The sequence below is a fragment of the Gallinula chloropus genome, assembly GCF_964237585.1.
Source record: "Gallinula chloropus genome assembly, chromosome: Z".
NCBI classification, from domain to species: domain Eukaryota; kingdom Metazoa; phylum Chordata; class Aves; order Gruiformes; family Rallidae; genus Gallinula; species Gallinula chloropus.
Genome location: NC_140089.1, coordinates 79,674,605 through 79,701,273, shown reverse-complemented (window position 1 = coordinate 79,701,273; position 26,669 = coordinate 79,674,605). Strand labels below are relative to the sequence as shown.

Genomic DNA, 26,669 nt, shown 5'->3' with positions numbered 1-26,669 from the left:
CCTGCTGCCAGGGTAAATCTTTTCCATGCACTTTTGCAGGGGGTGATTAAACCCTTCCCTGATTGTCTCTTGGCTTAGTTGGACCAATTGAGCACTTGAGCCTGTGGCTGCACAGCAGGCTTTCCAGTTCCCAACTCATTCTCCTAATTCTTCTTGGAAACTATTCCAAAAACCTCTTTTTTTTTTTGTTCTTTTTTTTTTTTTTCTTTTTCCTTTTTCCCCAGTCGTGGACACCAGCACTGAAGGCATCAGCCAGGAAGAGTCTCACTGTGCTCTAGAAAGGTCTAATATGAAGTTCACGCTGTTCAGGATGCTCCCTGGTGTCTGCAGGGTATTTTTTTCCCCTTAATCGTACCACTGCCCTTGAACTGCCTGACTTAACGTGTAGGAGCTGCAGAGGAGATACAGAACTGCATTTTTGGATATATGAGGCTCACTCAGACCAACAAGTGGGTTGCAGTATTTGGCTGTGCTGGCACACACAGCGCTGAGACTGGGAGAGGGGACACTGGAAGGGGAGCCAGCTGCCCTTGTGACACTGGGTTTGCAGCTGATGCAGCGGAGCAGGGTTTTGCCTATGCTGTGGCCTTGCATCTGAGGGTAGGGATGAAATAGTGATGATTACTTGGGAGGATCGACTTTCCGCTGAGCAAGTAGGTGGAAAGTCAGGCAACAAAATTAGCTGAATACACAAACAGTCTGGGCTGGAAGAGGTTCTCTCCCCAGGGAGAGATTAAGGCATGTGGTGTCTTACGTAGCAGTGATGGCCCGTGTGCTCTCGCCGTGCCTTGGCGCTCTGAGCTGACAGTTGTTGAGCTGCTGGCTTTGTGCTCTGTCCTCATTGCTCCCAGCTCCTTTCCGGTGACCAGCTGGGACTGAAAATCTTGTGACATGCTCAATCCTCCCTGGGGCTCGTTTCCCACAGGCAGTTGGGTGCACGGACCCAAAGCCCTTCCTCTCTGGCACTCCTGAACTCCACATCTTGCTTGGATCCATATGTGAATGGTGCTGGGGGGCAGGCAGAGTTCCACCAGACCTGTGCCACCATTTTGTGCCAGCTGGGCTGTGAACAGCAGGGGCTGTACCCGTGAACTTCACACAAGACTTCAGAAGTAGCTTAGATGGCACTCAGACAGCCTCCCTGAGCCTCTGCGTGTTCATATCCTGGGCACAGAGCAACGGGCATCTCCCTCAGCCTCTTCCCTGGTGCACAGGATTGCAGAGGGGAGGAGATGGGAGCATAGCAACAGAAATCTGCAGGTTCGCAGTTGTTTGGCTGCTGGAAGTGTGGGAATCAACAGGATGCTGCTGGTCCTGGCAGCAGGCTGGTGTGCAGTGATTTTCCTTGGCTCGCTGTAGCTGTGGCCTCTGTGGGAGGCTGTAGCTGACCAGGGCCCTGCAGGCAGTAGCTCAGCTTCCCGTGCAGGTCTGGTAATGTCCAACCCGAATTCCATGAAAGGAAAAAAATACTTTGTTGTGTGTTTTTCCTGCAAGTGGGTCGTATCTGCTCTTCAGTGTCAAAAGACCTTAGGAGGTGGGAACTCTTTTACAACAAACTTGGTGCAGGAACCAAAAGCTTTTAGCAAAGCCTCAAGATTATCTTATTTCTGAGAAGGATGAGAGAGAGCTCTTCCCCCAAACCCAAGTAACAGGATGTAGATAAACACTTGGCAAGGTCTGAACGTGAAGTCCCTTGGTGGGTCAGCATTCACAGTACGTGGCAAGGCAATAAGAGGCTGAAGGTGTCTCAAGCGGCATTGCAAATAATCTCTTTAATTCTGCTTTTAATTTATGTCTGCTAATGAGCAGGGAGGAGTAGGAGGAGCCTTAAATTCAGCTCACGTAACTTGGAAAAGGGAATGAAACTTGAGAGCCGCCAAAAACTAGCAAGGATGTGAAAAGAGTGTAAGGAAACTATAACCTGAGAGGATGAGAAATAGAAACTGCAGGCTACTGCAGGAGGGGGAATTCAGCCCGAAAGTGGAAGGACTTGGGACATTTCCTGTGCTGAAAGCATCAGGCTTCAAGCGTTTTCCAAATGGAGTAGAGGGGCCAGGTTTCCTTGTGCAGAGGTCGGAGTGCCCCATGCTGGGCTCCCATCAGCTGCCTGGCTCCAGATGTGCAGTTGTCCTGCACAGGCGAGAGTGGGGATGGGGGATGAGCTCTTTGGGGGTCTCCTCATTTGGTGTGCGTACCTGGGGAATCGCCCCTGCTCTGGGGCTGCTGCCCATGGCTACTGAACAGGCATAACTGGGAGTCTTCCACATGCTTTCAGATAGCAGCTTGGCCTGCTTCTCCAGCTGTTTTTTGGATAAAAGGGTATCCCTGATTCTCGTGGTACTTGCTTGGCAGCATGAAGCGCAGTGCCATTAACACTGGTGCCTTGTGGCTCCATTGCCATGCATGCATGTCACCAGAAAAGCAGTGAGGAGTGGTGTGGGAAGAACAGGTCTGGGTTTTCTGTTCCCTCTGTCCTGCCCCAAAGTGAGCCTGGCAAACCCTTAGGAGGTACCTCAGGATGGAAATCCCATGCTGCAGAGGAACTGGAGCAGTGTTCAGCAAGGGCTGGAGGCGTGATGTGGCTCTGGCACTGGCAGCCTGAATTTTACCCTGGCTCCTGCAGACCTACCAAATGGGGCAGGGCTTTTCATCCAGGAAACTTAAACCAGCATTTCGGTTTCTGGCACTTCGTGGTCAATGTTGGACAAGGCAGATGTTGAGTTGCATCTCTTCCCTCTCATGTTCACCCAGAGACCCCGGCATCTTGGCTAGTAAATTACTAGTCTAAACTTCTCCACAGCAAACTGCAAGGTAAATAAATATTCTCTTTTAGAAACCTCTTTCCCAGTTAAATTGACCCCCTTGGTACTTTCATGCATTTCAAGAAGTCGGAACAGTTCACAATTGAAAACAAGCAGTGTTTAGCTCCTGCTGTGAAGGGAAATAGTCAGGCACCAGAAAGACTGTCATTTTAGCCGTGCTCTTACAAAAGAGGGTGTTACAGTAAACTTGCTTATTTCACTGAAGGAGAATTCAGCAGGCTTGATGGAAACCGGATGAGACAGGCACGGTAAATGGATTTTGCTGGCCGAATTGAAAGCAAAGGAACATGCATGTGTGGTGGCTGGTCAAGAATTGACTGTATCTTGCAGAAACCAGGAATGAATTAGGGACAGAGAATTAGTGAGCTCTGAAACATCTGTCTAGATGTATTCAAGGTCTTGTTCACCTGTGGTATGCCTCCGATGGCAATTGAATGCAGCAAGCGGGGCAGCTCTGTTTAACTGCCTTGCTGCCTTTTAGCTCTATATGCATGCTGGAAGGATTAGGGGTGCCTGTCTGGGGCCTGCTTGAACGGTGCTCTGGAGGCTCAGCAAGCTGTGATGCTGAGTTAGGCCTAAGGCAAGTTCAGGGGGTCTTCCTCTGGATGCAGCATCCCGGGGGTGGCATCCTGTGTGCCTGGTACCAGCTGTTGAAGGTGGCAGGGAGCTGGTAGGGACTGCTGGGGTACAGCAAAGCAGAGGATGAATGTCTCCTGGTGCCTGATCCCCAGGGGAGTAGTGGTACCCACCCTGCTTGGAGGAGTTTCTTCAGCATTACACCACCTTTTGGGGGGTGGATTTTAACTCCCCAGTGAGAACTGTGTGTGGATCGCAGCGTTTCATCGCTGCTGGCACAAAGCTTTTGTTCCTTGTTCTTCCTGCAGCACGGACAGAGCTGTCCTGATGAAGTGGGACCCATCCTGCTGCACTGACATCTGTGTGGAGTGCCAGGGAGTAGAGCATCTTACCTGTGACCTCTTCAGCAACAGCTTGCTGCCAGTAACACAAGAGCAAGGCTCTTACCCTGTTGTCTTCCAGGCTTTTGTTTCTCTGAGCAAAGCTACCTGTTGCACCATTACAGCTACTGAAAAGGACTGATGCCACTCCTCCCTCCTGGGCTAGGTGAGCCCCTTTCCACCTGAGGACACAGAGGAGGCTCTGAGCTGCAGCCCCTTGGGGGGTGGCCAGGTGGGAGCACAGCTGGGTGGTGGGCAGCACGGTCAGGGGTGCTGCGCTTCCCCCATCCCATTTGAAGGAGCCTCAGAGCTGCTGGGGACTCTGGTTAGTGTGTGAGGACAGCTACAGCCAAACAGCCTTGCTGGTGTTATCCTAAGGTAAACCAGCCTGGCAGGGGAAAATCCAAATGCCATAATGAAATGTCCTCCTTAATCATACCCCAGCGTGTTCCCCCAGCAGAGGTTGTACTTTCCTAGCCAGGAGTGACATTGGCCAGGTCTAATGCACAACAGAGGGCTTTTGTGTAGCAAGTCCGACCCAAAGCCTTAGGAAGGTGGGCTTGGTTCTTTCACACTGGCTGTCCTGCCTCCCCCCATAAGCAGAGGCAGAAATGTGCTCATTAATTTAAAAAGGAGATATATATATATATAAAAAAAAAAGAAAGTGAAAAGTGCTCTGCCTTTCAGTGGTGGCTCTATTTACTTTTCTGAAGAGAATTTATATTCTCCATCAGTATAAATCAGAGTTGCCAGTGCTTGTGTCCCCGGGCAGGCTGCTGGACTTTGGCTGGAAGCAGAGAGCAGAGGGGTTTGAGTAGCAGTCACCAGGTAAAGACCAGAGAAAAAGCCAGGGGCTCTCAGGATTTGGGAGGGTGCTGGGTACAGGTGGCGTGAGGAGTGCCTGTTTAACATTAGAGCAGCACGACCTCCATGGTAACCCGCAGAGCATTTTGATCTGTGGGCTGATAATTCAGGAACGACCGGCGGACAGTTGGTTTGCATTTCCTATGCATTTGAAGTCAAAACACCTGGAGTCCCTCTGAATCACTGATCTTCTGTATGAGGTATAAACTGGGGATGTGCTTGGACTCAGAGCCTCGATTACCTGAATCTTGCTTGCTGTGGTGGAAATGGCTGGACCTAGAAATGTCTTTTCTTTCTTTTCTTTTCTTTTCTTTTCTTTTCTTTTCTTTTCTTTTCTTTTCTTTTCTTTTCTTTTCTTTTCTTTTCTTTTCTTTTCTTTTCTTTTCTTTTCTTTTCTTTTCTTTTCTTTTCTTTTCTTTTCTTTTCTTTTCTTTTCTTTTCTTTTTTCTCTTTTCTTCTCTTTTCTTCTCTTTTCTTTTCTTTCTTCCTTTCCTTTCCTTTCCTTTCCTTTCCTTTCCTTTCCTTTCCTTTCCTTTCCTTTCCTTTCCTTTCCTTTCCTTTCCTTTCCTTTCCTTTCCTTTCCTTTCCTTTCCTTTCCTTTCCTTTCCTTTCCTTTCCTTTCCTTTCCTTTCCTCTCCTCTCCTCTCCTCTCCTCTCCTCTCCTCTCCTCTCCTCTCCTCTCCTCTCCTCTCCTCTCCTCTCCTCTCCTCTCCTCTCCTCTCCTCTCCTCTCCTCTCCTCTCCTCTCCTCTCCTCTCCTCTCCTCTCCTCTCCTCTCCTCTCCTCTCCTCTCCTCTCCTCTCCTCTCCTCTCCTCTCCTCTCCTCTCCTCTCCTCTCCTCTCCTCTCCTCTCCTCTCCTCTCCTCTCCTCTCCTCTCCTTCTTTCTCTTTTTCTTCCCCTCTTCTTTCTTCTTTTTTTTCTTCTTTTTTTTTCTTCCTTTTTTTCTTTTCTTCCTTTTTTCTCCTTTTTTTCTCTTTTTTTTTTTCTGTAGATGGATGCTGGCAGCCTCTGTGTGTTGGGTAGGAGCACAGATCAGCTCAGCATCACGGGTGCTGTTAAGGTTAAACAGAAGTCCCACACTATGGGAGGAGGATGTGAGGGAACCGATCTCACTCTGGTCTTGGTGGCAAGGAGAAACTCAGTGTATTGCCTCTTCCACCAAAAATTAAATCCTTCACCTTGTGAGGTGTATCAGCAGCACCTCAATTTCTGGGGAGCATCAGTGTCCCTCCTGTTCCCAGAGCAGCTTGGTGCTACACGGGTCTGCTCTTGTCCTGTGCCAGCACCCCCTTTGCACTCCAGCTGCCATGGCCAGTGCCTGACTTTCCTGTTCCCTGCCCGGCAGCAAGCACCTGGATGTCCCTTGTAGGGAAGTGGAGCTTGCTTGCCTGGGGCTCCCAGGGCACTTGAAGGCAGACAGTGCCTTGGGGAGCTGAAGGGTGGTCACTTTCTAGCTGCTGTCATCTTGGCACAGGCTTGCCATGGAGCCACAGCCGCTGTGGGACTGGGGAGAGGCTCTCTGCTCTGCTGGATGGGTTTTTTTTGTCTCTTGGCAGCCTCCTTTGCTGGCCCTGGGCTAGAGCCTTTGACCTGGTGAGATCTGGAGGAGCTGCACCCTCTGTGAAGCACTCTCTGGGAAGGGCATCTCTTAGCACTGGGTCGCGGCTGCTCATTACAGGGATCGCAGCAGGATTTTTACCTGGTGGCATCATGCCTGGCCTCAGCAGCCTGGCAGGAGGCTGCCTGGACCCAGGGCTGCGTTTATCCAGCTGCTCGAGTGCCTTCTGCAGCATCTGCTGAGCACTGTTCTGCTGCCAGCACCACAGGGTGCTGTGTGGGCTGGCAATGCTACAGGTGTGGTGGTGTCCTGCTGCCAGGTCATGTCCTGCTGCCAGGTCCTGTCTTCCCTGAGCAACTGGCTCCTGGTCTCTCCTCCCACACCAGGACAGGCAAGGATCTGTCCAGGCACTGCAAGATCAGGACACTTCCAATGTGAACTCCTTCTGTGCCTTTCAAGGGCTGAAGAGATGTCCTTGTTTGAATGTTAATGTCCTCCACGGGCTTCCCTGTTCTCCTCTAGCAGGCTTGGAGCCCTTCTGCCCCACACCTCCTGGTTGATCCGTTCTTCCTCACCTCACCATCCCCTTGCTCTGCCCCAACCTGGCAGTGCCCTGGGAAGATGCACCCATCTGGGAGCAGCTGCAGCAAGGATCACCAAGACATCATCTCTGCACATCCCGTGCCACCTGCAGCTGCCATCCCTCCTGCCAGCCAGATGCTGCCCCCGGCTGCCATCTCCTGTGGGTGAGCAGAGGCAGCGGCAGGCACGGGGAGGCCATCGAGTGCCTTTTAGCAGGAGGCCAAGGCTGTTTCTCGAAGCTGGGAGGACAATGAAGGCGCTGAAGCAGCCAGAGCACGGCCGGGGGCAGAGGGGGACAGGCAGGCAAGGGGAAGCCATGCAAATGGGGACTTTGATGTGGCTGCAAGGAGCCGGGCTGGAGCATTGTTCCTATCACATCACATCAGTTTCACATTCCTCATGCAGGAGTGATCAACGCTTTCAGGGCCAGACAAAAGAGCGGGGAGATGAACAAAAGCGAAGGGGGGGGCTTTACCTACTGCAGAATAGAGGCAGAGGATGAATTGCTCTCTTGGCAAGCAGTGGAGATGGACTGGCGGTTGCTGTGCTTTAAAGCACCAGCTTAAAATTTTTCTCTTTTATTTAAAGGAGAGAAAGGGAAAAAAAAAGGTAGGAGAAAGGGTTTCCTGTGTGTAGAAGGGGGGATAAATAAGATAGCGTGACAAGTATCTCTGGTTGTCTGACATCCCCTATCCTGGTCTCCCCGAGTGATGACTCTGAGCTTATCTCAGAGGTGTATTGTGTCCTCCAGAGACAAGGGCTGTGAAAGAAGGGTTTGACCCAGACTGCAAGGTGAGAGTAGTCTTAAGGGAACCTTCTCCCAGGGTTAGCAATGTAAGTGTGTTTGGAAGGGGAATGGCCACATTGAGCTGAAGACTGGGCTCTCTAGACCCATGGAAGGTGTTGGCATCAGTCTTGGCACAGAGGGAGAAGCTGTGTTGGTGGGATCCGTGGGTTGTCCCCAGCTCTGCTGGGCGGGTGTGAGGAGGAGGATGGAGGAGATGAAGAATTACTTTATCTTTTCTGCTGGCTGTTCTGGGAGTTCTGGGTGTTGATGCAAGGGAAGCGGTGATGCCCCTTCACTGGGCTGGTGTTGATGGGGCACACAGCAGGACATGGCACAGGGTGCAATGTGCACATGTGTGCACTTCATACCGCCATCCCATCCTGTGCTGCAGCCTGAATGGCTGAGCCCAGGGTCACCAAGTGCTGCCTTCGCTCACCTGCTTTCCCATCCCCAGCCTCTCCTGTTTTTTGCCTGTCACTAACCCCTCTTCTCTCTTTGAGCCTGGCATCCATCTTCTGCATTGTCCTCCGGTCCCAGCTTTCTCTGGTGTACCCTGCTATCCACTTACCTCGGGGAAAAAGTGCATTAAACCAACTCCCTTTTCCTTTGTATGTGGTATCTGCAGTTTGGCTTTTGCCAGTATCTAGTGGAACTGCATCCCTCAGGGATGCTCCAGCATCTCTCATCTTTCCCTAGAAACCGTTTCCCCCTGGAAGTACAAAACTCCAGCATCATCCCCACCTCAGAGCCATCCCCTCCTCTCCCAGCCCCATGCATGGCTCCAGTGCCCCCCCTCCCCTTAGCCCTGACCCACAGCCCCCTCCCCTCCCTCCAGCCCCGGGCCTCTCTGCCTGAAAGGCTGTCAATCAGGCTGAATTGTCTGGTGGTTTTGTGATGTGGAAAGACTCCCACCAAGGAGTCAAGGGCCAGGCTGAGACCTTTAAACTCGATCCCATTTGCGTCTTAAATCAAACAGGAATCCAGGTCCTGGGATGGAGGGGGAGGTTTAAAGGGATGCAGAGGCTCAAAAGCTTCCACTGCCCCCTCCCCCACGGGTTTTCCTGTTGCCCCTTCCCCACCTGCACTCAGTGGATGGGGGGGTGGATGAGTCGATGGCCCTGGAGTTTAGGACTTGTTCCCTTCTGTAGCCCTTTGCTCTGGGGCTGTGCTGGGAAGCTGGGAGTTGGCAGCAGTGCTTCCTTCAGTGCTGGTCCTTTGAACAAACTCCTGTTGCCTGGGGTATATGGCAGGGAGTGAGCGTGGTGTGCACTGAGCTGGAGGGAGGGTCGAGGGATGTGCTGAGAAACGGAGGCTCTGCCCTGAGGAAGGAGAGGTTTCTGGGATCAGCTGTGGGAGCACATGGGGTTGGGAAGGCAGGCAGACCTGTGTTCCCAAGAGTTTGTGGTGGCTGCTGGTGCATGGGAGGATGTGGGTGCAGAGGACAGATCCCTAGCTGACCAATGCCCAGCAGATGGTTGCAGAGTTAAAAGCAATGCTTTAGCCTCCTCCCAAGGCAGTACAAGGAAGTTTGACCTTTTGGACTGTTGTGCCATGGTCCCCGTCCCCGGTGTGCCTGTGTCTTGCTGGTTTGAATCACACAGAGCCTGGCGCTGCTGCAGGTCATCCTACAGTGCCCTCAGAAAGGGGGCAAAACCACACGACAGCACGTGAGGTGCCCCGAATTCCCCATCTGCTGCTGGATCTGGGCAGGTGAGGTGACTTGTAAACACCCTCTGCCTTGTCCCTGCATCTCTGCAAAGACGGTCTTGGTCTCCTGTCTGCAGGGAGAAGATCATCTTAAATGGCAGGCTGGTATTTCTGATTTTTTTCCTCCAGAAGAGGGTTTGGCAGCAGCAGGGCCCGTGCTGCCTGGCTTCCCCTGGGGCTGAGCCCCGTCTCAGCTCGTCAGGGCTGCTGGGAGCCCTTGACCTAGCGCTGCCAGGGAGAGGAGGGAGAGCAGGGCTGGGTGGGGAACTGCCTTCTTGCAGCTCCAACCAGTGGCTCTCCCCGCCTGCCCGTGTCAGGAAAGGGTTTGCTTTCCTCCCCTCTGCCAACTTCTTTCCGAAGTCCACGTAGGGCGAGAGGTCCCTCTTTGTCTTCCTGAGGGAAAGCTGCAGATCTGTCCTCCCCTGACTGCGCCGTGTGCTCGGGAGAAGCCCGGGGCTGCCTTAAGATGTGCAAGCTCAGAAATGCAGTGGCTGTGTTTGTTTTTGCGTTCTGGGCGAAGCCAGGGCTGCTGCCAGTGCTAAGTAAATACAGAGCTGCCCTAATGAGCGGCTGCAGTAGCCAGGGCCATGCTTGCTGCTTGCGTGAAGCCAGATGGATCTGTCTGGGGACTTGAACAGCAGCCTTCTTGTGACTAGCAAAGGCAGAGCCACTGGCATTTGGATTACCAGCTCTCCTGTGCTTTTAACAGAGTGCCAATGTTTGACAAAACCATTAAGTTAAATTAAGCCCTACGCATTTCAAATGGATTCTGAGACTTCTGGCTGACTCGCTATTAGCAGAGCTGTCTCTTCTCCCTTTCGTCTTTCTCTTTTTTTCCCTCCAACCCTCCCTCCCCCTCCTCCCCCCCCCTTTCCCATCTCCTCCTCCGTTTAATTCCCTCTCGTGTGTAGCTGGTTTTACTGCTGACATTTAAAAGCAACATGCTGGGGACTCAGGGAGAGACCTGGCATTGGGAATGGCACTGCTGTGAGCCCGGGCATGCCTGGTCCTGCTGTGGTGGGCACGGAGGATGCTTGGAAGGTGTTTGCTTAGGGCAAGCCCTGTGTCCTGCAGAGCCTGGGCATGGGCAGACTGGGGATGCTCCGGTCCCTGCAGAGCCCGTGGCTGCTCTGCTCTTGCCCCGTGCCAGGGTTATTTCTGTCACAGGCCGGTGCTTTGCTTGCCTGTTTGCAAGGAGTGGAGAAGGATGCTCTCTGCTCCGAGGGACTCACGGCACAAGGGCAAGGGGATAGCAGAGGGTGTGGGTGGGAGCAGGGGGACAGGGTCTGCCCAAGTCACCTTGACTTGCCTCAGGCGAAAGTGAAGGGCTTTAAAGAGGCACAGGGCAGTGACCTTGTAAATGGATGCATGACCCAACTGCTCCCCTGTGGTGTCGGCTGCTTTGTGTCCCTGATGCAGCTCTTCATGCCTGTGGGGAATCACTGTGGCTGGGGGGTGGTTGCTGAGGTCCCGTTTGCACAGCTGCATCTCAGCCGTGCAAGCTCTGTCCTTCACCAGTGTGAGAAACCCACCCTCAGCTTCCCTCTGCCCATCCAACGCAGCTTTTCCTGGGGCAGGAGAACCCCTGTAAGACCTCACCGTGGCTGCTGGTGGAGCTGTTGCTGCCCTGTATTTCGTGGGTGAGCTGTGGAGCTGAGGAGGGTGAGCAAAAAGCGTGAGGAGGTAGGTGGGAGCCCGTGCCCACCTGTGCCACTGGGATATAGAGGGATGAATGGCCTCTGCATGGGGACCAGGGGCAGCTGGATCGCTGCTGAAGCACAAGTGAGGTCAGGAAAGAGGGACAGTGGTGGCAGAGAGTGTTCTTAAAGGCCAGGGTTAGGAAGAGCACGGACTTGCACTTCACAGGAGTGAAGGTTTTCCAGGAAGAAAATGTGCTGAGGAGGGTCCAAGGAAACTCGTGGCCTAGGGAACAGATACAGCAGCTGGGTGGTGGACCGAAGCTGGATATGGCTTGCTGGTGTCTGAGGCTTGCAGCGTTCTTCCCTGCTACCCTGTAGCCCCAGTCCATGGAAGCACATCGTGCCAAGCACTGTCCTGGCAAACAACACCCCATGCAGCAGCTCCCATTGCTCTGCTTGCAAGCTTCAAAGTATTAACTGCAGGTGATGTGGGAGCTGCAAGCTTTGGGCTGCACCACTGGAGCAACCTTCCTGATGACAGGTTGCTACTCCTGGCACCAAAATTCCCTCAAGCACCTCTTGCCCCTTGGTCTTCACTTATCAGATGACTGAGATGTGGCCCCTTGATGTACGTCTTGATGCCAGTTTCCCTCTTGCTCCCTGAAAAAGACAGAGATCTCCTGGAGAGAGTCCAGTGAAGGGCTATGAAGATAATTAAAGGACTGGAGCATCTCCCCTATGAGGAGAGGTTGAGTGAGCCGGGACTGTTCAGCCTTGAGAGAAGAAGGCTAAAGAGGGGATCTTATTAATGTTTATAAATACCTGAAGTGTGGGGCACAGAGGGAAATGGCCAGTCTCTTATCAGTGCTCTGTGGGGACAGGACAAGGGGCAATGGCCTCAAGCTGGAGCACAGGAGGTTCCGCACCAACATGTGGAAGAACTTCTTCCCGGTGAGGGTGACAGAGCCCTGGGACAGGCTGCCCAGGGGGGGTGTGGAGTCTCCTTCTCTGGAGAGATTCCAAACCCCTCTGGACACCTCCCTGTGTGACCTGTCCTGGGGAACCTGCTTTGGCAGGGGGTTGGACTCAATGGTCTCCAGAGATCCCTTCCAGCCCCTACAATTCTGTGAGTCTGTGGTTCTCCCTGTTGCCTGGAGAAGAGCCAGGAGCTGCTGGAGAGGAAAGACTTCAGCAGAGGGACAACATGACCAGTTTTGGGTGTGTAAAGCTTTGGAGGAAGCTCCTCTGGGTGAAGACCTGGAGAAGCTCAGCACCATGAAGCCTGCTGCTGTTGACACCCAGCATGCACCATAGCCATCTCTTCCTGCTGGGTGCAACCCCTCCCCACCCCCCTTGCCATCCGTGCCTTGTTTCTCCGGGTGCTCTTGTTATTTCCATGTTCATTAATGCTGATACGCTCAATTGCATCAGCTCGTTTCCAGGGACCAAGTGCAATCCTGAGCCTTCATTTGCATCCCTGCTGCCTAGCTGTTGCCCAGGCAATGCCAGGTGCTTTGACATCATTACCCAGCCGACTGGCATCCTCTCTGCCCCATTAACCTTGCCGTAATTGACTTCAAATGGGAAACTGTGTTGAAATGGCAACTGTTTGTATCACCATGGTGCAGGGCTCTTCGTTTTTCTGAGGGAAGAACTGTGACAGTTGGTTATGGCTATGACTAGATTTAGTTAGGGTTCCTTGCCCTCTAGGAAGCTATGCAGTCTGTCTTGGTTTGCAGTTATTTCCCCACCACCATCTCCCATGGGAATGTAATGCCAGAACTCATCGGTGGTTGCGATCAGGGAAACTTGGAGGGTTTGTGGAGAGGAATGGTGTTGGAGGTGATGAGAGCAGCAGGTCAGTGCAGCCTGGGGAAGGGAAAGTGAAGAACAGTGTTGAGTGGAGTGTTTTTGCTGTTTCAAACCACTTGATGGGTGAGGAGAAGCAGGAAATGGACCTGGTTTTGGAAGTACCCAGGGACAGGGCAGGGGACAACAGCCCACTTTGGAGTATCCGATTGCCTGTCAGGCACTGAGAAGTGTCTTGACTCCATGGGTGCTGTAAAACACTGAAACAGGAGTGAGATGCTCAAGGTCCAGCCTTTGAGATGCTCAAGGTCCAGCATATGAAAAGTTCAGCCCTGACCCTGTGTGACCTGAGCTGGCTGTTCCTGCTCCTCCTGAATGGTATTAAGTTGAGATTTGGCCCAACCTATGTTATTCTACAGATGTGATCCTAATTCCATTCTAGCAATAATGGAAACTAGCAATAGATTCTTTCTTCTTGGTTAAATTCCTTTTTTTTTTTCAACATAAGTGTTGAAATAGCTTAAAACTTATCTAGAGTTTTTCCTATTTAAGAGCAGAGTTGGCTTCTGTTATGTTTTCTTCTTGCCCCCCTTTGAGACAAAGTCACTCAAACAGATGCTTCGCTACAGAATCTCTGTCACTGAATTGGCAACTTCCATCGAGTTTCACTGTGCAGTTTTCTGTCAACTTGAGTCAATTTTATTTATTCACCTTCTGCTTGCACAGCACCACGGTCGCCAAGTCTTCCTGTGTTTGCTCGTGACTTGTGCTGGATGTAATTCGTTAGGCTTAATTGAGCTGCCCGAGAAGAAGGGCGGGTGGTGTGAGGGTAGATTGATGGAGACCTTGGCTGCTCGATGGCCAAACCCAGAAGAACTTGTCCTGCTCCAGCAGACCCCCTGCACAAGGTGGGTCAGCTAATGCTGTGCTTCCCTGTGCAAGAGGTGCACTTCCCATGCGCTTTGAAGTTGGACAAAGAGGTGCAATGCTTCAAGCGTTACTGTCCCTTATTAAAGAATTATTACTCATTATTTATTAATATCACTGTTTAATTACTTATAACCTGTTATTTATTAAGAGAGTTGGCACTTCTGCACCGTGTTTCTGAACTTTCCAAAAGACAGACCTGAGAAATTTGTGGCAGGAGGGTTTTCTTCAGCTCCAGCATCTCAGCTGACCTGACCATTCCTCTCTGGTGTGAGCCAACTTCTTGCCTTGCTTCACCTCCTTGTCCCCTGCAAGGTGCAGGAGACTGCACAGGGCCAAACAAAACAGGACCTTGTTGCTGTATGGACCATCCCCTGCATGAGGAAACTGTTCACCCCCACCCATTTTGATTTGAGGGGAGCCCTGGAGCCGTCACCCCCGGCTGCTGTGTTACAGAAGCAGTCTGGTGGAGGCAGTTGCCGATGCTTGTGGGTACTGACTTTGGATTTGCACTTGGGTCTGGTGGTTGGAGGCAAGTTAGGGCTGGAAAAGGTGAAGAACTGGGGATCCCTGGGTCTGGTGTGTTCAGCTGGAGCTGGAAGCAGCATGGCTGTGTCCCCAGCAGCTTTCCCAGAGAGCTCAGGACCACCGTATCACAGTTGCGATCAGTGAGCCGTGGTGTGAGAAGCACAGCTCTGCCTCTATTTCCCCTAGAGCAAACTGAGCTTAGTATCAATTAGCAGCTTAATTTGTAATTAATAACTTGCTCTCTTCTTTTTTTTTTTAAATGCCTTGCAGAGGGGGCCAACACGAGAGGCTCACGCAGCCTGACACGTGCTGCCATCAACTGCTGAGGAGCACGCTGAGATTTCAGGGGGTGGGTTTGGGCACAGAAGCTGCTGTAAAGCAGGGGAACAGTCCTGGTAGGGGTATGTGATGCAGCCTGTCCTGGAGGTGAGCCTAGGGGCTTAGAAGCCCAGTACTTTTCTGCCTTTGCATCTAGGAGTGCGGGCTGGTCATCCCGCGACCGATCTGGCCTGTATCTGGTGCATCGTGGTGCAGGGACGTACGCTGGAAGGACTTGGGCTTGACTTGGGTGTGCTCTGTGGAGAGGGGCATGCAGAGCAGTCTGGGTGCTCCACTGTCCTCCCACATCTAAATCCATCCCTTGACAGCCAGCCCAGCAGTGCTGGACATTGTCCATGTGTCCGGTAGGTGCTGTGAGGGACTGGTGGGGCCATCGCTTTCCTCTGTCTGTGGGGGCTGCTGCAGCCCACAGCTGGGTGGTTGTGCAGCTCCTGGAGCTGCAGCCCACCTTGGGATGGCATAGGTCATCTTCCTTGTGGCTCTTGGTGAGTTTCCCTTCCCTTTCTGTATGGATTATTACTTGCCCAGCCACACCAGCTCACAGCAGTGTGTGGAGGCTCCAGCCTGCTGAGTGCCTCCTGCACAGGGGGCAAAGGTGTCCCTGCCCGGTTGAGAGAGGCAGCCCATGGAGTTGTGACCAGCCCAGTGTGACCCAACAGGGATGAACTTAAGCTTCCTCATCACTCACAGCTATCTACTAGTAACATGGCTCTCCAAGTAGCCTTCCTCATACCGTCCTGCAAGGAAGAGCTTGATGTCATGATGATGATACCTCTTTTTTTCCTACTCCCCATCCTGCTCCATCCTTCTCTGGCATGCCCACTCCCTGCTAGAGGTCCAGAGGACTCTGTCCCATGCATGTCTCTCATCACCTGCATGGTCTGTGCCTCCTGCTTTTCTCAGCACCTCTGCCTCTGTTGTAGGACAGGGGAGAGCTGTGGCTCTTTGGCATTTTCCCCTGGATGACTGGTCGCTGCTTCATTTTTTGAGAACCATGACGAAGTGACTATGACACGTACAGGGAGAGAAACGCTTCTGTGCTTCACCTTGCAGAGGAGATGGTAGGGAAAATGCAAAGTGGGTATGTGCAGCCATGGGAACCATCAGAGAGCGGTGGCAAGATGCCAGCGCTGGGGGATGCTGTGCATGGCCCTGGCTGTGTGGGACACTGGTGTCTGAGGGACAGCCAGTCCTATGTCACTCCAGCTTTATCTTCCCTGTGTGAGTGATGTAGCTAGATTTGAGCTGGGTTTTCTTCTTCTTTTTTTTTTTCCCATCTCATGAGTTCTCAATGCTCAGCTCTTTGAGCCAAGTGTTCCCGTAGCATTCGAGGCTCTTTCTGTGCAGGGAGAGATTTGCATCTGAGTTGCTTGGCATTCACTTGCCGTGCAGAGGGTCTCAAATCTGGAAAGGTCTGTAGTCAGGGCAGAAGCTGAGTTAATTTGCACTGGAAGGCAGGCATGCTTTGTTTTACATGTTGGTTCCTTCTTGCAGAAATCCCATTTGAGGTATTTGTTCTCTTCTATTATTGAAGCCGTGTTAGGGGGCATGGCAGCCTCCCTGCAAGGCTGGGAAAAGAGAGAGCTAGTCTGAAAGGTGCAAATTAAACCTGAGCTCTGCTATAAACAGCTATTGCACTGTTAACATGGACCCTTCCTCAGAGTTTTGATGCTCTTTGTCTGCAACTGAGAAAGAAATACTCACCAAGGCAGTCCTGTGGGAAGCAAAGCAGGCTCCAGAGCTCAGTTTGCATCTAGATTGAATGAAATGCTTCTAAAATTCAGGGGAAAAGTGCCAGAGGGTCTTTAACTCTCATTTGAATCAGCTCATGAAATGATCAGAAAGGACACAGCGTTTCAGCACAGCTTGCCTTGGAAGAAGGATGCTGGGCATTGTGGAGAACAAGGGAGGAGTGTGAGGAGGTGGCTGTGACAGGCTGGAGGTGTTTTGGACAGGAACTTGTTTACACAAGTATTTCATTCTTCTTTGCCTGGGTGCCAGACGTGGAACCTGTGGGTCATCTCCTATACGCTACCATGGCTGCTTCCTTCTGGGGCTGCCCCCAAGCCCCCTGCCAGCTCCCAGCAGCGCACACTGCTACTGTTCCTGGCCCGTGGACCCCAGGGAGCTCCCACCACCGGCAGCCCTGTGCAGTGGGAGGGCTCCCAATGGGCTGGGGCAGACATCCTCGAGGCACCTCTGTAGGGAAGGCAGCTACAGCTGCAGATCTGGAGGAGATGAAAGCCCTGTTGGCTATTAAGAGGCTGCCAGTGACTTGGTGTTCCCCTGTGCTTTGGAGATGGCACTGGCACAGTCCCCCCCCCCCAGATCATCCCACCCTGGGGCTACCTCCAAGGCCCCCACTACTCCTTTTTCATGCCCTGCAGCAGCATCACTACAGCTTTGGCAGGTAGAAGAAGGTGATTGCTGTGGACTGGCATCTGCACTTGAGCTTTCCTTCACCTCTCCTGGCACCATGTCCAGCCCGGCTGGGAGGTGGGAGAGGCACCCATCCACGGTGCCAGGGCTGTGCCACCCACAGAGGGGCTGGTGCTGCTGGAGAGCCGGCTCTGAGCTGCACAGGGTTAAGCAGACATTGACAGAAAACAGGAAGAGAGGACAAAAGCAACTCTGCTGTAATTATGTAGCATTTATTATTAATACGCTGGAATTGCTGGAAGCAGCCTCTGTAATGTGAATACTGATACAGAGGTTCAGAAGACAATTTAGCTCTCATCTGTCTGTTTATTAGCTCCCTCAGCTCCGGCAGGCAACGAACTAAAGCCTCATTTGCTACTGCCTTGTTGCACCCCTTCCTTCCCCCTTCTCCTCTCCGAACTCCTTGCTGTTTCCATAAAGAAACCTGTTCTTTGTTCATCCTCCCACTGGGCACCGCAGCGATGCGCAGCGTGATCCCGGACCCTTTAATCCTTGACCTGAGCCTGCCTGTTTGTAAGGCAGGGCCCGGAGCACGACGCTGGGCTGGGGAGAACTGTTGCTTTCCTGAGAGCAGCACAGATGTGTCTGGGCACTGGCTCGGGATGGTGCCAGTCCCTGGGGCAGCAGCTTTCACAAGGCTGCATTGCGTGGACTGGCACGGCTTGGGGTTCATCACGGGGCTGGGGTGAGGGGAGAGCTGCCTTGTTGCTTTAGGAAGCCAGCTAGGAAATAATTAAAGGCTGCTGGGATGGAGAGAGCGAGAAGTCAAACCAGCTGTCAGGGGGTGCAACAGGTTTCCTTTCCCTTCCCTGGCTCAGTGGGATCTGTCATTCTAGCTTCCATCCAAGTTCCTGAGCTTCAGCAGCTCTTTTCTGCATATCCCAAGCATATAGGACATACATTCCCTTATGTATTATACAGTAGTTTAAAGAGGATTAAGACAATAGCAAATCTAAATGATGAATGATGTAGATTGCTCGGCCTCTGAGCCACCAGGGTTTTTCTTGCACGCAGATTAGTCAGCTCAGTAGCTAAATATTGGGGCAAACAATGTAAATCCATGCAGATAAGCCTCTCTAGCTTGAATAGGATAGAAGGATTTCAGAATGGGCTTCGACACCGCTCTGTGTCTTGTCACGGTGTCTGTGGCCGCGCTGCTGACACGAGGGCTGGGGCGGGAGGCCTGGTGGCTGCTGAGGCACAGCCCGGGGTGGCCGAGGAAATAAAGCGTCCGGCGCTTCCAGGTCGATGCCGCTATCGGATACGGATGGTGGCAGGAGAGGGAGGGGATCAATGCCGCTTCCCTCCCTGCCATGAGAGCCAGCTGTTTGCTTGTTGAGACTGGGGGTGGGGAGCCTGATCCAGCCTTGGAGACGGCAGCCTGCAGCGGGATAACATGGGCTGGTGGGGTTTTATTTACTTGGATAGACGGGCTGGAAAGGCTGATCCCTGTCCTCCCTCCCAGTGTCAGTGCCAGGACAGTCCTGGCAGCCCCTGGGGACCATGACCCAAAGGAGGGAGCTTGTACAGGTGCAGGACTGACAGTGGGTTTTCCTTAAGCTCTGAAGCAGAAGGATTTAAATCTTTTATTTATATGTCTGGTCGAGTCTGTCAGAGTTGTGTCAAATATTTTTGACAAGCAAAAATGCCATTTGCTTCAGCTTAATGAAAAATGATGATTTTTTTTCTTTTTTTCTTTTTTTTTCCCTCAGGAACTAAAAGAATTGTAGTTTCAATTGCAAACTCAAAGAGCTCCTCGGGAAAAAAAAAAAAAAAACCAACCACAAAACCCCACAACAAAATAACACACAAAACAAAATCAAAAACCCCCTTCAGATAGTTCTGGTGGTTGGCTGTTGGAAGAGGCTCTTGGTTGGTGTTTTGGGTCTGTGTAAAATGAGGGTCTGGAGAGCATTCAATCATATGGTATCTCCTTTTATGAAGCTTTCTGGGCATATTATTCTAATGATGTTTAATGGCACTGATTTCTTCATCTTAACTGAGTGTATCTTTTCCCAGTCCCACATCGTTTTAATTTGTTCCTCTTATGAGAAGTATGAGAGCTGGGACCGGCTCGACTTAGCGCAGACGAAGAGCTGTCCTGCCGGGTGTCTGGTCCGTCCCAGTGGGGATGCAATCCTCCCAGCATCTGGCTGTCTCAGGCTGAGGGTTGAGACAAAGCTTGCATCAGGACCAGGAGTTGCCAGAAAGACCTCTTCTTGAATTTTCCATGCCTCTCTCAAAATCACTGGTTTTCTGCCACTTATCAAGGACCCGTGTGAACATCGTAGCTTGGCCAACGCAGCGTGCCTAGCCTGAGGTCCTGTGGCTAGGTCCTGCCCCCTTCTTCTTCCCTTCCCTCTTCCCAGGCTGAAAAGCCTTGGTGTGTTTGGTGTGCCCTTGTGCAGAAACAGTTTTGTTCCCCCTCTCCTGTGACTCTTGCAGCCTCACTGACATCCTTTCTGAGGTGTGACGGCCAGAGCTGCGTGTGGTCTCCAAGTGGCAACTGCATAGTAGACTTGCATGGTGATGGGGCATAGCCCACATGCTCTGCTCAGAAGTACAGGGTGGGTTTGTGCCGGGGTTTTACCTGGTGTTTTCACTGAATAATAAATTAAGTTAAAAAGCTGCTTGGCTCATGGTTGGCTGTGGAGAAGCTCTGGGTCCACATTGACCCCCTCCACCCCGCTGAGTAGTGTCGGGCTGCATCAGATGGGGCTGAGACACAGGATGCTGCAGGCATGGGGGAAAAAGGGGCTTTGGTTGGGTGTTGGTTTGGTTCTTTCTTTTTTTTTCCCCCCTCCTAAGATTCAGGCAAGGCTGGGTTTGCCTGAGCCCTCTTCTATGGGGACAGATCTCCCTGCTATGCAACATAATCTGGGGCTCAGAAAGGGGCTCCCTTCCTTGGACACCAGCTGGGAGAAGGGCAGGGCAGAGGGACAAGTCTACTCACCACTCATCTCACAGCTGAAAGGTTTTTCAACTTGTGCATCCTGAGTCAGAACCAGGCTGTGTCACAGCCCAGTCCCCTGCCTTGCGTCGCATCCCCTGGGAGCTGTTAGGAGGCTGCCTGAGCAGTGCGGTAACACGGGTCTCGGGGATGCAAGCAAGGTCAGATGTCTGCTCAGAAATGAGATTGGCGATGATGCCACCGGTGCTGACAAATTGGCCTGTCATTAATCTCTGACTCATGGCAGCGGAGAGGGCACTGGTGGAAGAAACCCATGAGGTCACTCGCAGCCTCTCTCCCCGGGGAGCTGCACGCGACTCTCACCCCGAACCTTTCTGCGAGGGGTGGGCACCCATCCCCAGGGACGGCGGGTCTCTGCTACATGCCAGCCCTGCGTGTGTTCGCTCCAGTTTAGCTCCAGTAAGACTGGTGAGCAATCTGGGAACTGGCCCCGTGGTACAGACGGCACAAGCCTTGCAGCCCTTGATGGGCACTGGGTTTCCACACGTGGCACAGCTCCGTTCCAGCAGCGGTACAGGCAGGATGAGGGTTGGAACAAAGCTTGTGCTTTCAGTGTGTTGCAATGCCAGTGAAGTACTCGAGGTGCTTACTGCTGGGGGACCCTGCAGGGAGCTGCGGGAGAGAAGAGCTGGGATGTTCTGGCGCTGGCTGTGCTCCCCCGTGCCTGGGGCCAGCTCAGCCGGGTGCTGAGCCCTCTCATGGAGCAGCCTTCACCTCCTCTGTTGGGTTTTTTTGGTCTGTTTCATGCTTTTAATAAAAAGGAGGTCTTTCCTCAGCTGCAAAAGACTCCTTGGAGGTTATAGCCAAAACAGCCAGGACATCCCTTGGCCCTGGATGCTGGTGGGGATGCTGGTGGAGATGCTGCACTCACAGCTCAACCACGCTGGCGAGCTGCACACTGCTGAGCTGCCTTTTGGGGCTGCTGTTGATGATGCTACAAGCACAGACTTTCTGGGTGAGGAGCAAGTGACTTTCTCCTCCAAATCATTTGGGTTTTTTAAATCTCTTTCAGGAGGAAAGGAGACAGAGTTACTCCACCTCTGACTCTTCCCAGATGCTTCAGCCTCCCAGGTAGTGCTGGGAAGGTGATGGGTGGCAGGAGGCAGGGGCACATGCGTTGGGTTTTCTTTCCTTGGAAGGGCAGTGGGAAAGCGTGTGCTAATGGGGATGAGGAAGGGCTGGTTTTGGGGGTGTGAGGGCTGCCTCCAGCCGAGGCTGCTGCAGCCGCAGCACAGCCCCAGCTGTGCCTCCAGGATCTTCCCCCTCCGCCTTTGCTGAGCTACGATTTCATTTTTCACTTTTCTTCCATTCCCTCTTAACTGGAAGAAGTGCTAAATAAAGTTGCTGTCACTTTTATTTATGGGCGCAGGGGAAGAGACGGACAAAAAGCCTGTGTGCTCCTGACAGCTACAGAGCAGCTGGCTGTTTTTCTTTGCTCGCGTTGGCGAAGCGATCGATTTGGGCGCAGGCGAGCACCCTCCTCGGGCACACGGGGCTCCTGCGTCCTTCTGCCTGGGGTGGGGGCGGGGCTTGAGGGAGCCAGATGGAGGGGGCTCTGCATCCTGGCTGCTGGCCACAGGGCTGTCGTAGGGCCAGGCTTCTCCAGGAACACCTGTCCTAAAATCCTGGACCCCTGAAAATACAGATGCGTGAACTCGCCTGCCTTAAAAATCCATCACAGGCTTCTTGTCTCCATCTTGATTGGTTCCAGTGAGGTCAACTTTTTTTAATAACTTCTGGACTTCGGCAGGGAAAACTATTTCCTTCAGGAAATAATATAATTAAGGTTGCCTGACACTTCTGATTATAAGCCCCTGTCTTCAGTTGCTTGAAACTACGCCAGCCTTTAACCATTTGGACTGAAACTTCACATGTCTCTGCCTCCGGCTGAATTTTTTTGGAAAATTTTACCAGAGAGGGTTTTAAGCTGCTCTCAGAATGCAGTTTGGGGGAGAAAAAAACATTAGTTTATCCACAGCTTTAAAAAAAAAATAAAACATTTTTTTTAAAAAAAACAGAAAAATTATTGCTGCTGTTGTGCCAAAGAAACTCCGGTACCTTTACGGCATGAGACCGGGTCTGATGGTTATGGGGAGGGTTTTCAGCCAGGTGTCAGAGATCTTCTTGTGCTGACGCCACGAAAATCCTCCTTTCCCAAGTGGAGAGCCTCTGAAAAACGCTGCTGTGTGGGTGTGTTATATATAGCATGTGCAGGGAGGTAGCGGCAGCTCTGCTTCCACAGCAGGAACTGTGCTGCTCTGAGCACATGTGAGCGCAGAACCCACGCCCCAGCTCTGGCACGGGATGCCTGGCTGCTGGGAAGCCCTGGGCCCCTTCTCTTGGTGTGGGTGAAACTCATTGATCCCAGATCGAAGCAGATTTGTGCCAGGGAGAAGGATTTTTTTTTTTTTTTTTTTTTTTTTTTTTTGGCAAATGCTGCATGTTTGGCTTTTTTGTTGTTTTGTTTTGTTTTTGTGAGGAGCGGTTCGGTTATCCCTCAGCCCTTGCTGCCCCATGCAGGCACATAGATGTGCCATGCGATGGGAACAGGGTTTTCTTTGGGGTCTTGCAGGGACATGTCTGAATGGTTAGTGCTTTTGCATTGCAAAAGTTCCTCCTGATTCAGCTCCTTCCTACAGAAATGGCCAAAGTGGGTGTTTCTGGGGTCAGCCCAACCAGGCCCTGTAAAGCAGGTATCACATCGATGAAGCATCCTGACTGCTGGGACCTCAGGTTCTGAGTGATGTGGGGTCAGCTCAAGACTAGTGCAAGCAAGCTCTTCTTCAAGGCTGTGCCCCAGGGCTTGTCCTTGCTCCATGGCTGGTGGTATTTGCTCCTGGCTGAGCTGTGGTCAAGGCTGTGCTGGTTTAGGGCAGTCTGGGTCAGAGATCCTCTCACTGCCACAGCTGCAGCTCAACTCCTGAGCCAGATCCTTCAGCTGGCAACCTGCTTTGGGTGTGCTGAGCTCCTCCAAAACCCAACTTGACCTCAGTTTGGGGTTCTTAAAAGGTTTGACTTCCACGGGGAAAGCTGGGCTGCTGGATCTGTGGCAGGCACAGGTCTTCCCATCAGGACAGGGCACAGAGGTAGCAGGTAGAGTCAGTCCTTTCCATACATGCAGGTTCCAGGGACACCTCTCAGCAAAGACATCAGGATTTTGCTCCTTGCGCCCAGTGCGAGCCGTGTCCCTCTGGCTTGAGCAGAGGATTCTCCAAAAGCCTTCCTAAGGGCACTTGGTGCTAAGCCCATCTCCCTTGTCCTGTCACTGCCAAGCTAGAGTGACAGCCCAGGCAGTGACAAACGAGCCTCGCTGCTTGCTGGAGCTTCCTCTGTTCCGCTTCATCTGCAGGTAAAAAAACCAATGAACCCAAAAAGCACAACGCAAAAAACCCTCCACAAAGTCACATCAGCATCGCAGAGCGAGGGGAGGTTTGGTGAGGGGGAGCACCCTGATCCCTCTCTCCTCCTTGCCAGTCACTTGTCAGCTCAGGGGTGCCCAGCAGAGTGGGTTTTGAGCGATGGGGCGTTGCGGGTGTTGGGCTCGGGGCAGCTGGAGTTAAATTTCTCTGTGGCTGACACCTGACAAGCATGATGAATTGTGGCACACCAGGCGCTGCCGGCGTGACAAACAGCCCGCTCCCCTCCTCTCCAGGCTCTGGGAAAACTTCTTAATTACTTCCCAGCGCTCTGCAAACGGGGGTTTCTCCACCGGGCACCCGGAGGAGTTGGGAGGGGAGGTCTGTGTGTTTGTCTATCTAGGCCTTGTAGGTGAGCAAGGGGGCGGATGGGGGTTGTAGTTTGGTTTGCTGTAGCATCCTCACACTGACTTGCCTGCACTTCGGATGGGGTCCGGGGAAAGGCTGTAGCAAACCTCATCGGCTCGGGGTTGGGTACTAATTAAACCACGTGGTGTTCCAGGCTTGGAGTCACTGTCGCCCTTGGGAAAGCATCTCTGCAGAAGCGACTCCAGACTTTCGTCTTGCCAGTGGAGTTTGGCTCCTATTTTTCATTTTTAATAATGCAGAACCATAAGACTTTTGTTTTTTTTCCTTTCCTTTCTCGAAGCATTTGAAAAGGGGGGTGTGGGGGGAACAAAACAAGCTCAGCCACAAAAGCTAGATAATGAGCATAGATCTCAACTGATAATTTGTTTGTCTAGCATAAAAAGCATATTTGCTGCTATGACTGAAGGCACCGCTGGTTACAGTAATGCCTCAGACTCCATCTCACCAGGCAGCATGTCAGATGTCGCACAGAAAGCCCCTCTCCTGTTTCCAGCCCTCAGTGTCTGTGCTGCAGAGCCCTAGGTGCCTGCTCTCCTCTTCACAGGCTCCCAGGTTCAGCAGGATTGGCCTCTCCCTGCGTGGTTCAACACGTGCGCCAGGCTTTGCAGGATTAGGGCTTAGGCAGCACAAGACCTCGTGAGCAAACACCTTGGTGCTGGACCCGTGCTTTAGTGCTGCTGTGCTGTTTCGGCTGGGGAGCATTGCTGTCTGTCTTTAAAGATCTGAGATGCCCCAAGCTGCTTCCCACCCCCTCCCCAGCCACCCACCCTCCCCCCCCCCCCCCCCGCCCTTCCCTTTCATGTCTCTAAATCAAAATAATTAAGCAAATGCGTGCTTTAGGGGCTGGACTGTGATGCTCATGTGGGAGGGCGCTTCATCTAAACTAGTTTCATGCTTACACCGGCTATCCCCAGCTGTCAGGGCTAGGAGACAGATGCCCCCCTCCCTCGGCTGTTCCCTGGAAGCGAGGAGGTGGCAGAGCTCCACCTGGTAACCTGACAGGTTGTCTCTTCTGTTTTGTTGAAGAAAATCCCAGATTTGAGCAGCGAGGGTTGGTCGAGCAGCCAGAAGAATCCCCCCGGACGTGGATGAGAAATTGGGGACCCCCCAAGGACTCCGGACTGGTGGAGAGGTAAGAGGTGGGTTAAAACACTTGCTCCCCTAGTTTGTCCTCAGCTGGTGCATTCTGGGCCACCTGTCTGTGGAGGGGCTGCAGGACATGTGTCTGTTGGCTAAGATGGTGTTTATTCCAGTGTGTCAAAAGGCTGCTTCTGGCTCTGGTATGTGAGCAGCCCCATGGCTGCTGCGCAAAGAGGGTGGATGCTGAGAGTGGATATTTAGGTTGTAGGGGGCTGGGTTTGGATGAAGAGCTTGGAGAACTCGCGTGTCATGGTCTCCAAATGGGATACTTCTCCACTGAGACCCCTCCTGCTTGAAAGCCCTTTGGGCAGCTGGGGGATGTGTGGTCTACCTGAGGTAGCAGAGGTCCTGTGGTGACTGAACTGCTCTGGACCAGGTAAGTGTCACTCAGCCCTGCTGTGTGGTAGGAGGTGATGTGCTACCTCTTCCAGACAAGCACAACTTCAGCCTGTCAGGTCTGCTGGATGTTCTTTACACTTCCCTGCACTGGGGGCTGTAGCATTACAGATGTGATGAACTTCCCTGGGCTCTGCTCTGCTGAGTAGGGTTGCGTCCCCTTAGGAGACCACCACCACCAGCAGCAGCCATGGCCAAGGGGCTGCCCCACCTCTGGGGCTTCTTGCATATTTCCTCTGTATGGGGCTCTGAGTACAACAGATCCTGAAGAGAGATTTGGGGTCATCTTCAAGCTCCCCCTTAGAGTAGGAAAGGGGTCTGTGGATGGGGCTGCCCCATTTGGGGATGCAGACCCTCTGGAGCCATGCTGGGGAAGCTGGTGATTGCTGTTGCTGTGCTTGAGAAATGAAAATGATGAATTAAAATTTAACAAGTCTCTAAATGCCAGGCAAGGACATCTTAAGTGGGAATTGTCACTGTTTGACTAGTGTAGCCTCCCACTTAGCTAAAACTGCATGGCTTTAATTACGTTGATCTTGGAAAAGCAATAGCTTACACCAAGGAGGAGAAACTGTTGGCCAAAATAGCATGAAGTGTCATAAATATTCCCTGTGCAGCTCCCCTGCCATCTGCCCCCGCACAGTGCTTCCCAGGGGTGTTTTGCAGACCCTTTCACCCTGGGTCACCAGAGCCCTGCACGCTCTGAGCCACAGGCAAGGACAGAAGTGCTCCCTCTGTGCAAGGCCGATCGTGGGCTCCAGAGTTAAAACCTCAAGGTTAAGGGACAGTTTACATATAGTGGAGCCACAGTGGGGAGTGGGCTGGGGTCTGAGTGTGCAGAGATGCCCTACAGCAGCAAAACCTTGCCCTTTGGCGTTGCCTGGTGGTGGCATCCACGGAGGGGCGTGGAATGATGACTCCTTCCCATCCCATCCTCGGTGTGGACCGGCCTGCCCATGGGACTCCTGGCAGCTCTGCAAATAGAGCAGCTCGAGGAGGGTACGTCGCTAATAACACCAATTACTGTTACACGCTAGCTACAAGGTACGCTGGCAGTAATGGGATCCGGGGGGATGAAACGAAAGCGATATAATATGGTGAGATAAATTAGCGCTGTAAAATTAGCCATGGGTCTAGTCAAGGATCTGACAAATGTGTCGCAGCTTTGGTACGAGCTCTGAGTGCTGCTGAATTGGATTTAGTGGCCCAGAGCAAAGCAGATGGGAGCGAGGGAAAGAAAAGAGTTTATGAGGGGTCTCGGTACACACATGCTAACGGTTAACGCTGCTTGTTTCTTCCTTGGCTTTGCTGAGTGATATGTCCCCTGGCGCCGGCTCCTACGCGGCAGTGGAGGAATAAAAGCCCAGCCGGGCTGATGTACTGTCGGAGCAGCTTGAGCCTGGCAGAGGGGTGGGAAGG

At 52.5% G+C, this 26,669-nt stretch overlaps 1 protein-coding gene across 2 annotated transcripts in view; it reads left to right on the top strand.

Annotated features, from left to right (window-relative positions):
* CNTFR (ciliary neurotrophic factor receptor) overlaps nt 1–26,669 on the top strand; it is a gene marked incomplete at its 3' end in the record, with an annotated part of 215,984 nt that overhangs the window by 32,945 nt on the left and 156,370 nt on the right. The window contains exon 2 of one of the 2 annotated variants that reach the window (XM_084278237.1): nt 24,741–24,846. Of the gene's footprint in view, nt 1–24,740; nt 24,847–26,669 lie in introns of those variants that run through there. The other variant, XM_084278238.1, reaches the window with a different exon arrangement.